The sequence below is a fragment of the Nymphaea colorata genome, chromosome 10 (genome assembly GCF_008831285.2).
Source record: "Nymphaea colorata isolate Beijing-Zhang1983 chromosome 10, ASM883128v2, whole genome shotgun sequence".
Lineage (NCBI taxonomy): Eukaryota > Viridiplantae > Streptophyta > Magnoliopsida > Nymphaeales > Nymphaeaceae > Nymphaea > Nymphaea colorata.
Genome location: NC_045147.1, coordinates 10,956,609 through 10,971,519, shown reverse-complemented (window position 1 = coordinate 10,971,519; position 14,911 = coordinate 10,956,609). Strand labels below are relative to the sequence as shown.

At 40.1% G+C, this 14,911-nt stretch overlaps 1 pseudogene; it reads right to left on the bottom strand.

Annotated features, from left to right (window-relative positions):
- Positions 1–2,083: 2,083 nt before the first annotated feature.
- Positions 2,084–13,948, bottom strand: LOC116262604 (peroxidase 5-like; annotated as a pseudogene).
- Between the last annotated feature and the right edge of the window lie 963 nt (positions 13,949–14,911).

Below are 14,911 nucleotides of genomic sequence, written 5' to 3'. Positions count from 1 at the left end.
GTAAAACATACTAAACGGAGACAAGATTTAACGTAAAAAAACCCCAACTTGGATTTCTGTCTGAAATGAAAAAAGAACACACGAAAAAAATGACTCCAAAAACGTTTCACCTTTTTTTTTTTTGTCTTCGTCTCACCTCTCTTCCTTTCATCCTTGTATTCTTGGTCTTGTTGCCCAAGACACTGTGGAATCAGAAATTTTTGTACTGAGGGGTACTCCAAGTTTGATTTTAATTTTATGGGTTTGTGCTGAGGGTTATTAAAAAACTAAAAGTAAACGAAGTTCCTAGATTAAACAAAGTAAATTTTATGGGTTGGGGTGAAAAATTGCTCACACCAGCTACAATACTCCACCACTGCCCACATGCTGACAAAACCTGCTACGTTCAAAAAAGTGTTTACATGGGTGTGTAAATATGGTTTAAAGTAAAAAAAAAAAAACATTTTAGAAGGACGAAAAAGGATTATGAAAAAGTTAACAAGTGTAAAGTACGCATCTCTCTAAAAAAAATTTGAAAATACCCCAACCTCCTTCTCCTTTCCTTGGGTGGTTTGGATCCTCTTTTGAGGCTAGAACCAGCAGACAAAACAATGTGGTCAGATGTGTTTTTGAAAAAGAACCGGAAGGGAGAATGAGTTACTCGCAAGCTATGGACAGCCGACCACTTGCATTGGGTCCACAACCCAGGTGGCATGCACAGTAACCTGCATACAATACCAATGCAAATGTGCACAGACCTATCCATATAACCAAGTTCAACTGGCAGGGCCGTTGACCCGCTAGATTGCCATGCAATTGTTTTATGAATCAGAATATTTAATGAGTCAACCACTAAATGAAGGGAAATTAAAATGTATAGAACTTAATGAAAACAACAACTTTCTAAAATTTTCTTAAAATATTAAATTGAAACGTGGTGCTCTTGAATATAGGCCACTAAACCAAACTGGATCGCCGCCGATTTGAATGGAACCGGCCCATATATATAGATCACTGGTCCAAAATGGAAAAAATTGTCTTTCAGTCCAAATCCAGGTTTGAAACCAATTGTGTAAGATCCAATAACCTCAAATTGGTAGCACCGAGATCCAAAGATCAGTCCAAAAATATTTTACATGCCACTTGTTGCGTGTTTATGTATCTGCCTTTCCCCTCTACTTCAAAAAATGTCTTTAGGATCCGAATTGGATCAGAATGCGCACAACGCCCATCTTAAGCCGGATTCAGAATTTCGAACAATTAGTTAATTTCTTCCCTTTAATTTGCTATATATTCATATCCTTCTTTGGTTGGCTTCCAACAGACCTACACCCTTTTGGATATTGTTAGTCAATTTATTAAAATAAATATTTATGTTCTTAATTTGCTGTGCGTTTGTGCCTGCACTAGTTTGTTGAATTCCGTCTCTGCCATATTGTTGCCATACAAATTCTCAAATAACTAAAATACCATTGTTAGTCACATTCATTTGAGTCAATGATAAAACTCAAGGGGTATACCGTATCTTTAGTTTTTGCAGGTAAAAATTCAGCTGACTTCTTCATGTTATCTGACTTTCTCTTCTTCATCTTTATATTGACAATAGCACCATATAAATACATCCTAATGTACTTTATCAGTGTTTGATGAGATTATACTTAATTAAAGATTAATAATTTTACTCAATCTACCAGTCAAATACGACAGAAAGTGAAAAGTTAATCTGTAAAACTAAACACATCCCAAAATAGATGAGAGAGAGATAGTAGAAATATTAAAATATATAACCGATTGATTCACGGAAAGATATCAAACAGGGAACCACAAATTGCTGCATCATTAATCAGTCGAACGTCGTAAAGTTACAACTGAGACAAATATTGCGGCCATTAAGTTGGCAATGACGAACTAGCCATCACCAACCTTTCTTATTCTTTTCACAGATCAGACACTGAAAGAAAAGCTTCTTATTCAGAAGAACAGCAACGTCTTCCACGAAATTAAGATCAAGACACGTGCAGGTAAGCCATTATTGAAACCTAAGAACTACAACGACGTCTAGTACCAGCTCCTGTGTGTATCACTGTGGGGAAGATCAGATACTTCAATTGACAACCCTGCAGGACTTCCTGATCTGTCCCTGAGACCCAGTGAGAACCTCGATCTTCCCCATCCGCACCATCGCATCCGCAAAATTAGCCTGCCATACTAAGCCAAAGAGCGCGCTCTTTTGGACCATCGTGGCCGTGTCGTCCCTGTTCATCAATGCCTGGTCCGACGAGAGGAGGCTCCTCTGGTTCTTGAGGTTCTCATAGTACTGGTTATCCCTTATTTGGTGTCACTTCATCCAACAAGACTGACGGATCGTCGCTCGATCGGGGAGCTGGACATTTGCTCTTCAGAAACAACACGTATTTTGGGTCCATGGACGGATTGGGGGCGTTAGTGGAGCTGAAGTTGTAGATTCTATCGGAAAACGGTGAGCAGTGGCAGTCGCCAATGGTATGTGCACCGGACAGTGTGACCATGTCCTCGAGAGAAGGGTCCTTCCCGGCAAAATTCGCTTGTAGTTGCTCGACATTGAAATTCGCCTTCGGGATATTTGCATCAACTTCGGTTTTACTGGACACGAGGCCATCTCGTCGTCCCGCTTGTTGGGTCGAGTCCAGCCTCAAGAGAGGACCCGACCCGGCCCGTCACTTAAGTGACGGGCGGGAGGCAAAGGGGGCACCCGATGGTGCCCCCAATCTCTTTTGGTACGTCTTTTTCCTTAGGGTTCCGTTTTTGGGAAAAGAAAAAGGAGACGTGTGGTCTCTCTTGCTCTCTTTTGGTGGCTGCACACCAAGAGGAGAGAAGGAGAAGGAGAAGAAGAGAGGAGAGAAGGAGAAGAGGAAGAGAAGGTTGCGAGCATTTGGCTAAAGCAAGATTCGATTTCAAGGAGGAAGCGAGACGCATTTCCTCTCAATCCACGGTTTCTGCATTCATTCGGTGATATTTTTCCCTTGTTTTCTCATATAGCTTTGGTGAGATATTATTGTTGAAGGGTTGGCTTTGTGTAGCCCCTCATGGGACAACTTATATCATTGATTATAGTGGATTGAGTTTGGGTCGTAGTACCCCGTGGTTTTTACCCTCATTGTTTGGAGGGGTTTTCCACGTAAAAATCTTCTCGTGCATCTGTGATTGCTTGGTCGTTGTTTTGTTGCTTCTAGCATGATCGGTTTGGGTTATACTTCGTCGTTGAATCTTTTTTAGTAGATTCGTGTCTATCCTCATTTTATCACAACAAAGTGGTATCAGAGCCAACATGGTGGATAACAAAATTGATTTTGGTACTAGTCGTATGATTAGTCTAAATGAGACTAATTATAGTCTATGGAAAAATAAGATGAAAGATCTCTTATATGTGAAGGCTATGCACCTCCCAGTTTTTGCCAAAGAAAAGCCCGATTCTAAATCTGATGAAGAATGAGAATTTGAACACGAACAAGTTTGTGGTTTCATTCGACAGTTTGTGGATGAAAATGTTTATAACCATATCCAAGATGAAAATTATGCATGTAGTTTGTGGGCAAAATTAGAACATCTTTATGCCTTCAAGACAGGAAGTAGTAAATTATTTCTTCTGAAAAGATTGATGAATTTAAGATTCAGAGAGGGCAGTTCAGTGTCAGATTTTCTAAATGATTTTCAAGGAGTCATTAGTCAGTTATCCAGTATGAGCGTTAAATTTGAAGATGAGATTTTGGGATTATTATTGCTTGCTACTTTGCCTGATTCGTGGGAGACATTTAGAGTCTCGCTTACTAACTCTGCAGCTAATGGGGTTGTTTCTTTGGAGGTTGTTAAGTCAGGTATTCTCAATGAGAAGATGAGAAGAAAATTTCAGGCTTGCTCTTCTCAGACAGAGGTTCTTTTCATAGAAAACAGAGGGAGGAGTAAATTTAAGAGTGACAGGGGCAGAGATAAAAGCAGAAGCAAGTCCAAATCGAGATATAAGAATTTGGAATGCCACCACTGTGGAAAGAAAAGACACATAAAGAAGTACTGCTTCCAGCTAAAGAAGGAGAATAAAATTGGGGAGAAACATGAGAAGAAAAATGATCGAGATGACAATGTCGTAGCTGCTGCACAACATGAAATGTTTGTTGTTTGTGATGCTAACATGGTTAATTTTGCCAGAGACGATACTTGTTGGCTTGTTGATAGTGGTTCAGCTTTTCATGTTACTTCCCATAAGGATTTTTTCTCTTCGTATATTTCTGGTGATTTTGGTACTTTGAGAATGAGTAATGGTTCTTTGTCTCACGTTGTAGGCAAAGGCGACGTCATTCTGAAGAATGCGAATGGAGCTCTATTGAAACTGACAGATGTGAGGCATGCACCTGACATGCATCTGAACCTTATCTCTGCAGGAAAGCTCGTTGAAGAAGGGTATCACAACATGTTTGGTGATGGCCAGTGGAAGCTTACCAGAGGTTCCTTGATTATTGCTCGAGGCAAGAGATGCAGCAATAATCTTTATACTATGCAGACATCAATTTTCAGAGACATGGTACATGTGACACAAGATGAGAAATCTATTGAGTTGTGGCACAGGAAGCTGGGACATATGAGTGACAAAGGACTGCAATTCTTGATCAAGAAGAATCTTCTGCCAGATGTAAAGAAGGATAAACTTGATAAATGAAGTCATTGTTTTGCAGGGAAGCAGACACGGGTCTCTTTCAAGAGTCATCCACCTTCCAGAAAGTCAGAAGCACTTGAGCTGATTCATACAGATGTATGCGGTCCTATGAAAGTAAGTTTACACGGTGGTGCACTTTATTTTGTCACGTTTATTGATGATTTTTTTAGGAAAGTTTGGGTCTATTCTTTAAAGAGGAAAGACCAAGTCCTTGGTGTTTTCAAGGACTTTCATGCACTGGTTGAAAGGCAGTCTGAAAAGAAGCTGAAGTGTGTTCGCAGCGATAATGGGGGAGAGTATATTGGTCCATTTGATGAGTATTGCAGATCTCATGGCATCAGGCACCAGAAGACTCCACCTAAGACTCCTCCATTGAATGGCGTGACAGAAAGGATGAACATGACACTCATGGAGAGACTTAGATGTCTCATATCTGAAGCTAAGTTATCTGATTCTTTTTGGTGTGAAGCTTTACATACTGCTGCTTATGTGATTAACTTGTCTCCACATGTTCCTTTGGATGGTGATGTTCCTAACAGAGTTTGGTATGAGAAGGATGTATCCTATAAGCACTTACGTGTATTTGGATGCAGGACATTTGTGCATATACCAAAGGATGAGAGATCGAAGTTGGAATAAAAAAGTAGGCAGTGTGTGTTTTTGGGTTATGGCCATGATGAATTTGGTTATAGATTGTATGATCCAGTTGAGAAGAAGCTTGTCAGAAGCAAGGATGTTGTATTTGCTGAAGATCAGAATATTGAGGATATTCAGAAAACAAGAAAGGATTCTTCTCATAGCAGCTATTTGCCAGTTGATGTGGACCCTATTCCCTTGCAGAATACTTCGAGAGCAGTGCCAGATGATGCTGTTGGCCAGATACATGATAGAAAAGGACAAGTAGACATGCCATATATTCCTAATTCAGATGACGAAAATGATGATCATAATCTGGAGGGTTCTTCCTCAGATGTAAATCAGCAGCGGAGATCCACGAGGGAGCGACGTCCCTCAACTAGATATCTCGTACATGACTATATTTTGTTGACTGATAGTGGTGAGCCTGAATGCTATGAAGAAGTTATGCATGATGTGCACAAGGAAAAGTGGATGGAAGCCATGAAAGATGAGATGCATTCACTTTACGACAACCACACCTTCAAGCTTGTGGAGTTGCCCCAAGGCAAGAGGGCATTGAGAAGCAAATGAGTTTTTAGAGTAAAGCATGATGAAAACTCTCTAAACCCAAGATACAAAGCTAGGTTGGTTGTGAAGGGGTTCAATCAGAGGAAAGGAGTTGACTTTGACGAGATATTCTCACCGGTGGTCAAGATGTCATCTATCAGAGTTGTTCTTAGTTTGGCAGCCAGTCTTGATTTGGAGATCGAGCAGATGGATGTGAAGACAGCTTTTCTTCATGGTGATCTTGATGAGGAAATTTACATGATGCAGCCAGAAGGTTTTCTTGTGAAAGGTAAAGAAAACCATGTTTGCAGATTAAAGAAAAGCTTGTATGGTCTGAAGCAGGCACCTAGGCAGTGGTACAAGAAGTTCGAGTCATTTATGGGGGAGTATGACTACACCAAGACTACTTCAGATCACTGCTTCTTTGTGAAGAAATTCTCAGGTGATGACTTTGTCATTTTGTTGATTTATGTTGATGACATGCTTATTGTTGGCAATAATATCTCGAGAATTTCAAGCTTGAAAAAAGAGTTAAGCAAGTCTTTTGCTATGAAAGACTTGGGACCTGCTAGTCAGATTTTGGGTATGAAGATCACGCGAGATAGCAAGTCGAAGAAGTTATGGCAATCTCAGGAGAAGTACATTGAGAAGGTACTTCAAAGATTTCACATGGACAAGGCAAAACCTGTTAGCACCCCTCTTGCAGCGCATTTCAAGTTGAGCACCAAGCAGAGTCCAAGGACAGATTCAGAAAAAGAAGATATGGAGAAGATTCCCTATGCCTCAGTCACAGGTAGTCTGATGTATGCTATGGTATGTACTAGACCTGATATTGCTCATTCAGTTGGAGTGGTTAGTCGGTTTGTCTCAAATCCAGGAAAGAAACACTGGGAAGCAGTTAAATGGATTTTGAGATACTTTCGTGGAACTAGCAGTTTTTCACTTTGTTTTGGGGCAGAAAAATCTATTCTTGTTGGCTATACAGATTCAGACATGGCAGGAGACATTGACGGGAGAAGATCTATATCTGGTTTTTTATTGACATATGCAGGTGGTGCAGTTTCTAGGCAATCCAGACTTCAGAAATGTGTAGCATTATCTACTACTGAAGTAGAGTTTATTGCAACTACAGAGGCGAGCAAGGAGCTTCTATGGATGAAGAGGTTCATGCAGAAACTTCAGTTCAATCAAGACGAGTATGTGCTTTACTGTGACAGTCAAAGTGCTATTCACCTTAGAAAAAATTCTACTTTTCATGCAAGGTCAAAGCATATAGACGTAAGGTATCATTGGATACGTGATGTTCTAGAGTCGAAGCAGCTTGTTCTTGATAAGATCCATACAGATGATAATCCTGCAGATATGATGACGAAGTCTCTACCTAAAGAGAAGCATGATATGTGTAGAGACTTAGTTGGGATGACTGCCTTTAATGCAGTACATTAATTTTGTTCATTTTGCAGGTATGTTTTCTCTTTTGAAGCTGGAGGGGGAGTTTGTTGGGTCGGGTCCAGCCTCAAGAGAGGACCCGACCCGGCCCGTCACTTAAGTGACAGGCGGGAGGAAAAGGGGGGCACCTGATGGTGCCCCCAATCTCTTTTCGTACGTCTCTCTCTAGGGTTCCGTTTTTGGGAAAAGAAAAAGGAGAGGTGTGGTCTCTCGTGCTCTCTCTTGGTGGCTGCACAGCAAGAGGAGAGAAGGAGAAGAAGAGAGGAGAGAAGGAGAAGAAGAAAGGAGAGAAGGAGAAGAGGAAGAGAAGGTTGCGAGCATTTGGCTAGAGCAAGATTCGATTCCAAGAAGAAAGCCAGGCGCATTTCCTCTCAATCCACAGTTTCCGCATTCAATCGGTGATATTTTTCCCTTGTTTTCTCATATAGCTTTGGTGAGATATTATTGTTGGAGGGTTGGCTTTGTGTAGCCCCTCGTGGGACAACTTATATCATTGATTATAGTGGATTGAGTTTGGGTCGTAGTACCCTGTGGTTTTTACCCTCATTGTTTGGAGGGGTTTTCCGCGTAAAAATCTTCTCGTGCATTTGTGATTGCTTTGTCATTGTTTTGTTGCTTCTAGCATGATCGGTTTGGGCTATACTTCATCGTTGAATCTTTTTTAGTAGATTCGTGTCTATCCTCATTTTATCCCAACACCGCTGGCACCAATTAGGAAATTCCTCCGGCGATTTGGACGGAGTCCGGGGTGGCAAAGGCGACGATGTCGGCGCAGGAAACCACTCCCGGGCACCGGGATTCCAATATGGATTTTGCTTCATCTATGACATCGAAGCCGCTGAGGCTTGGGTTGTTTACAGGAGAATCCTTCTCAACTGGTTTGCCGGGCGTAGAGTTCAGTAGCACAAATGCGTCACGACCCTGTGAAATTAAACAAAAATTAGAACTTTCAATCAAAAGAAAAAAGAGAAAGAACATCCTTTAACAGTTACATATGAAGCTGCAGTAAGAAGAAATATGAATGGCGTCAAAGAAAGGTGTATCCTATTCCTGCCAAGTTTGGACCGAAGCCGAAGATAACCTTATGGTAAAGCAAAAAAAGGAGCTATCAAAATATTTTTTTTTGATGTTGTCTTGTTAGATTCTCATTTATATTGTCTTTTCCAAATTTTTAAGATTTGTTTAATTTTATAAAATTTATCATATTTTTTTAAGCTCATCATATTATAGCTGAGAACAATTTTACCGTTTAAAGATTAAAAACAATACCTGTGACTATGGTTCAAACCTGAAGCTTTCACACTTTTATATCAAAATAACACCACAATAAGTGCAGTTTTATGTTAGTAGCAGACACAAAATAACAAGTAGGATGGAAGAAAGAAAAAAAGGAAAGTGCCGACCCTAACAAAGCAATCATGGAGTGATCTGATTACAGTTTTAAAAATTAAATGTTACACATAATGACGCCATGTTTCCTTTGAGAAGAAGAACATACTGTTTTTGAAACATGTTTTCCAAAAGTATGTGCTTCAAGAAGGCAATGTTCATGTCAAACACCCTCTCAATTTAAAACTCTCATTCTTATTTCGGCTTAGAAGCCATTAATTGATCAAGGTTAGGAGTAATTAAAACTTGTTTCTACAAAGTGATAAGGATACTTGTGATCTTTGGGCAATTGCTTTTGAAATCCAGCGGAATTGCCACTCGGATAAAGTACAGAGTAGCAAAGCGCCTAGGAATGTGGCTTAGAAGAGTGGGCAGATCCACTCAGAGGATGAGTGCTCAACTCCTCTGAGACGTCAGACAAGGGGTGAGCCTAGTATCATAGATGCATCCAAGCCAACATAAGAAAGTATACACTGAGGAAGACCTAGCTATCAAAAATTGTGTAATGAATGTTGCTGCAAAATTGAAGGAGCTATGTACGAAGTGCAATTCTTCTTAGCTTTAAACCTTGCACAACTATGTGAATGTCGCAGAACACTTCCTTTTATAAATTCCTTCTTCTCTGCTTCTCTCCTTTAAGAAATCTTCTTCTTCCTCTCGTTGTACTCGAAGACCTCTTACCACATTATCTCTATTCATTGCAGATTTCTTGTGACTTGTGTCAAATATTGAAGAAAGATGACAATGACACATAAACAAGAGTTAACGTGGTTCGGCTATTACTGCCTACATCCACGAATGAACAAAACTAGACTTTTTATTTTCATTCTTTCTTGTTTTTCGATGGTTCACCCTTACAGACATATATTGAGGAGAACCGATGGGAACAACAAAGGAAATAAAACAACGAAAGGGAAAATACTTCTGCACAAGAGGAAAGTTTAAACTTTCCTCTTGCTGCAGACTAGCCGTTGCCTCAACAATCTCCCCCTCAAGTTGGAGAGCTAATGTCGATCTGCCCTAACTTGCTAGTAATCCATTGATGGCACTCCTTTCCTAGGGCTTTAGTAAATATATCTGCCAATTGATATTGGGTACCAACATGAGGGGTACATATGGTTTTGTTCTGAATTTTTTCACGAATGAAATGACAATCAACCTCGATATGCTTAGTGTGTTCATGAAACACTGGATTTGCACCAATATGAATGGCTGCCATGTTGTCACACATGAGACTCATAGGTTTTTCAATTTTGATTCCCATATCAAGAAGAAGCGCTTTGACCCATACAAGTTCACTAGCACATGTGGCCATAGCTCTGTATTCGGCTTCAGCACTGGACCTAGCCACCACATTCTGCTTTTTGCTTTTCCATGTGACAAGGTTACCTCCCACCATAGTACAAAAATCGGTGGTAGACTTTCTATCACTGTGATCTCAACCCAGTCTGCATCTGTGTATCCAATCACTTCAAGGTTGTTGTTCCGTTTCATTAAAATACCTTTTCCTGGACTCACCTTTAAATATTTGAGAATACGATGAACAGTTTCTAAATGTATAGACCGAGGACTTTGCATGACTTGGCTTATCATGTTGACTGCAAACGTGATGTCTGGTCGAGTTACGGTTAAATAAATTAGCTTTCCAATAAGTCGTTGAAAGCCTTGAACATCTTGAATGGGTTTCCCATCATCTTTTTTGATTTTGTAGTTGAGGTCAAGAGGAGTCGAACTCAGCTTAGCTCCTAGAAATCCTGTTTCCTTGAGAAGGTCCAACATGTATTTCCTTTGACATAAAAAAATGCCTTTCTCTGAATGTGCAACTTCAATACCTAAAAAATATCTCAATTTTCCTAAATCCTTAATTTCAAACTTGTCGTGCAATATGACCTTCATTTTTCTTCATTTGTTCGACATTGTCTCTTGTAACAATAATGTCATCGACATACACCAATAAAATAACAATACCTTGACAGGAACGAGAGACAAACATAGTGTAGTCTGCAGTGCTTTGCTTAAATCTGATCTCAATGAGTACACTACTAAGTTTTGAAAACCATGCTCATGGAGACTGCTTTAGCCCATAGATCGATTTTTTGAGTCTGCACACATAACCAGGCTGATGTTTGACGCCCTGCGTGGATTCATATAAACTTATTCTTCTAAATTCCCATGTAAAAAAGCATTCTTGACATCAAGTTGAAAAGATTCCCAGTTCTTATTTGCTGCCACTGATAGAAGGATATGAATAAAGTTCATCTTAGCAACAGGAGCGAAGGTCCCTGTGAAGTCAATACCTTCTTGTTGGGTGTATCCTTTTGCGACTAATCTGACTTTGTATCTATCCACACTGCCGTCACTGTTGTATTTTATTTTGTATATCCACTGACATCCCACTGGTTTCTTTCCTTCTGGCAAGTGAACTATAGTTCAAGTTTGATTTTTCTCTAAGGCTATTAACTCTTCATTAATGGCTTTCTGCCATTCAGAGTCACGACTGGCTTCCTGAAAGGTTGAAGGTTCATGTAGAGAGTACGAGTTGAGGACATTGTGTTGGTACTTGGTTGACAGTTTACTAAAGTCTATGTGTTTTTCGATGGGATGTTTGGAGCTAGAGTAAGCAAGATTGGAACAGAATGGATAGAAATCACTAAACCTAGAGGGTGGACGTGTCATTATAGACGATATTCTTCCCTCAGGTATGCTATTGTCAATAGTTTGCCTTTGTGGGCTCAAAGAGGTTGACTCGCGATTTTGAGGTTCAGAACTACTCACTTCAGTGTAAGAGAGCGGTGGAGAGGTGTTGGAATTGACGCCATCAAGAGGGGTGCTGGAATTGAAGCCATCAAAAACTAGAAAAAAGGTCTTGGGAATAGACTGTTGGTAAAATTCATTGTGGTTGTGGTTACTATGGCTCTGCATCTCCCCCTCACAATGAACTGATGTAGAAAAGAAAGGCTCGTTTTCAAAGAATTTGACGTCCCTTGAGATATACAACTTCTTAGCGGTAGGATCATAACACTTAAAACCTTTCTTGGAAGTGGAATAACCAACAAAGACACTTGATGGCATGCTTTTGTAACTTATTTCGAAACTGCTGTTGAAGATGAACAAAACACTTGCACCTGAACACTTTCAAATGATTGATAGAGACATATCGTTGGGTCAAAATTACCTTTGGGGCCATATTTTCAAGTCTCTCACTAGGAAGACGATTAATTATATAGCATGATGTAGCTATTACATCTGCCCAATATTCATCTGGCATATTCATGTGGAACATCAAAGCACGAGCGACATTCAAAAGATGACGATTCTTCCTTTCCACAACACCATTTTTGTTGCGGTGTGCCTGTATAAGTCGTTTGATACAATATTCCTTTTTGTGATAAAAAATCCTGCAATACTTCATTAATATACTCACCAACATTGTCAGAACGAATATGTTCGATCTTTATCCCAAATTGAGTCAAAATCATTTGATAAAAATTTTCAAAAATTTTAGAAACCTCATGCTTGTGTTTTAAAAAATATATCCATGTTATCCTTGACTTATCATCAATAAATGTCATATAGTATCGAAATCCAGATATTGAATTAAGTGGAGCGGGACCCCACACGTCAGAATGAACAAGATCAAATAATATAGTGCTACGTTCGACAACATTATTAAAAGGCACATGAGTAGACTTTAAAAATTCACAAACATCACAAGATTTTGTAGAAATAGATAACTGAGGGAATAATGTTCGAACAATTTTATGAGAAGCATGACCTAATCTAGAATGCCACAAACTAAATTGTTCAATAGAAGAAGCATGATTAAATAAAGCAAAAGTCTTAGAATCTAAAAAATATAAGCCGCCGCATTGGACACCTCTACCAATCACTTTCTTCGATTCCTTGTCCTGAAAAACAACATCCTTAGCCGAGAAAATTACAAGGCAGTTATGTGTAAGAGTAATCTTGCTTACAGATAGAAGACTAGTAGAAATATTAAGAACGTGCAGAACTTCAGAGTCTTTACCATCACAAAGTAATTTCATGCGACTTGAGCCAGCAACCCACATTGCCGAGCCATCAGCAGTAAAAATAGGTTTAAAATTTTTAAAATTTTTTGAGATGGCGGTTTGGTTGGTCATGTGGTCACTGGCACCGGAGTCAACTACCCAATTTATGAGAGGAGAATGTAAAGAAAAAGCAAAGGATGTACCTGGATCGTCGGTGTTGACTGCATCAGAGATTGGTTGAGATGATACCAAATTTGTCTTTGCCATTTGAGAAAAAAAAATTCATCATCTCTTCTTTAGTGACAAAATGGGCTGTCATGTCCTCTTTGTTTGGCTTTTGAGAGACTCCTTTGTCACGAGGTGGCCTGCCAACGAGGTCCCAACATTTATCTCGAGTGTGGCCAAGTTTTTGACAATAAGTGCACTTGAAGCGAGATCGATTTTTAAGTCGATCATGAGATGTAGACCCAGACAACGATTTGTTTCTTGATGGACTTTTCCCTTTAGAAAGATACACAACCTTGTCTGGATGCTCAGTAGGTTGGATATTGGATATGATAGGGCTGGAAATCATCAAGTTTCTGCGAGTTTCTTCACGTTGGATCATAGCACAAACAGAATTGAATGAAGGAAGGGGGGTCGTCATAAGAACTTGGCTGCGAAGATGCTCGTAATCTTGACTAAGCCCACCAAGAAGTTTAAAAATTTTATCTTCTTCAAGACGTTGTTGTTAGATCTTGAGATCAATAGTGGGTGGTCGATACATAAGCATTTCAACAAACATCCCTCGAAGAGCACCCACATATACGTTAAATGGTTTATCTTGACGCATAAACCTAGTAATTTCATTCTGCAATTCATAGATACGAGTAGTGTGTGTTGCTTTGCTCGCCGTAGACTTCTTTAATGACATCCCACATTTCCTTGAACATAAGCCCCTTACTGATTTGAGACTCTATGGAATTGTATAACCAAGACATAACCATGTCGTTTTCAGATTCCCATTGTGCATACTTAAGATCAGTAGGTTCAGGTTTAGGTATTGCACCTATAATGTAACTGACTTTTCCTTACCACTTAGAAAGAGCTTTGCTGCCTTGGACCAGCTGATGTAGTCGGTGCCGGAAAAAAGAGTCGTTGTGATCTTGAGAGGGTGATTTTCTTGAGTCACCACTCTCGAACTGCTGGATCCACCATCATAATGATTTGGTGGGAACGAAGACGGTTGTGCTTCTGTGTTGAACTCCATGACAATACAAATATGGAATACCCTTGCTGGCGGTGATGGCAGACGGAAACAGAAAAAAGAAGCTGCTCGGATAAAATGTCTGATGGCAGCTGCTGCTTGTTCTTCCTCAAGCGGAAGCCCTTTTGAAGGAGGCTATTCAGGAGCAGGGCATCCACAGGGATAGGCGGAACATCAAATACCTATAGCTTCTTCTTGTGAATTCCAAATAAGCTGAAACTTAGTCTGAGGGATCCCAAGCAACTTAGAATCCCATTCCAAATCTACTCGACAACTAATTTTAATGTGAGAGAGAACAGGAGAAGAAAGACCTACCGCCTATACCTCAAACATCGTGGGAAATAGTTCAACAACAGGTAGTCACTCAAAAATGCATAACTCTTCAACCGCTACTCCAAAAAATCTGAAATTTGGTTGGTAGAATCTTCAGAAGCAGACGATTCCAATGAGCCTATACTCGAAGTATTCTGACGATGGAGATGACAGCGCCGACCGCCTGAATCCAGCACAATTTTTGGTTTCAAAGCAAAAACACAGAAACAGAATACCCGATGCCTTTTTTCTTTGATTTTTTCCCTCACTTTAGCACCAAAACATCTCAAATTTGTAGGATTCCTCCTGAGACTCAGGCGAATCCAACGACCCCTGGCTCATCAAATTCCGTCACCGGAGCTGGCTGCGCCGGTTGTCGGAAGTCTGATATAAATTCAGTTTCGTAGGAGCAGTTTATGTAGGAACAGAAAAAAATGAATTCCAAAACCATGTCGACGCTACACCGGCAGCGGTGAGAGGATCAAGGAGGTTGAGGAATCCAGCAACTGGAATGAAAACAATGATTCAAGGCGGAAGCAGAAGAAAAACGAATTCCAGAAGAACTTTCCCCCTTTCCCCCTTTCACCGCTCTGGTCTTCTTGCCTTAGTCGTTGAACAAGAGTAGAGGAATTCACCAATGCGACTGCTCTGATA